The following is a 658-nucleotide window of genomic DNA, read 5'->3' on the forward strand; positions in this document are numbered from 1 at the left end:
TTTCTTTCTTTCTTTCTTTCTTTCTTTCTTTCTTTCTTTCTTTCTTTTGAGACAGGGTTTCTCCATGTAGCCTTGGTTGTCTTGGACTTGCTTTGTAGACTAGGCTGGCCTCAAACTCACAAAGATCTGCCTGCCTTTGCCCCGCAGAGTGCTGAGATTAAAGGCATGTCCCACCACACCTGGCTAGAGATTTTTATACCTAGCAATAGTGTCTTTTTTTTTTAAAATCATTTCTCAGACCAAAAATACTGGAGCTATGATTGACTCCTTCTGTCCTTGCAAACCTACATCCTACTCAGCCAATCCTGTTGCTTCTATTTTGGAACCATTTCCATGGTCTTATCATTTATAAATTTGCTACTCTATTACTACTTTACAGGTTAATGGTCCCTATGCTTCCATCGTTGTTTCCAAAGGCAGGCTGAGCCTTTCACTTGTAGCACTAGGTGACTCAGTGACCTTGAATGGTTTGAAACTGAAATGTGAGCTGGTAAAATGGGCCAACCTGTCCAGTTCTCTGCTGTCCAGTTTGATGACCTGAGTTCAACTCTTTAGACACAAGTGGGAGAAAGAGAGGGAGAGAGAGAGAGACAGACAGACAGACAGAGAGAAAGGACTCCTTAAAGTTGCCCTTTGACCTCCACTTATATGCTGTGGT

Source organism: Psammomys obesus, unplaced genomic scaffold (genome assembly GCF_907164565.1).
Source record: "Psammomys obesus unplaced genomic scaffold, mPsaObe1.curated_primary_1811, whole genome shotgun sequence".
Taxonomy (NCBI): Eukaryota; Metazoa; Chordata; class Mammalia; order Rodentia; family Muridae; genus Psammomys; species Psammomys obesus.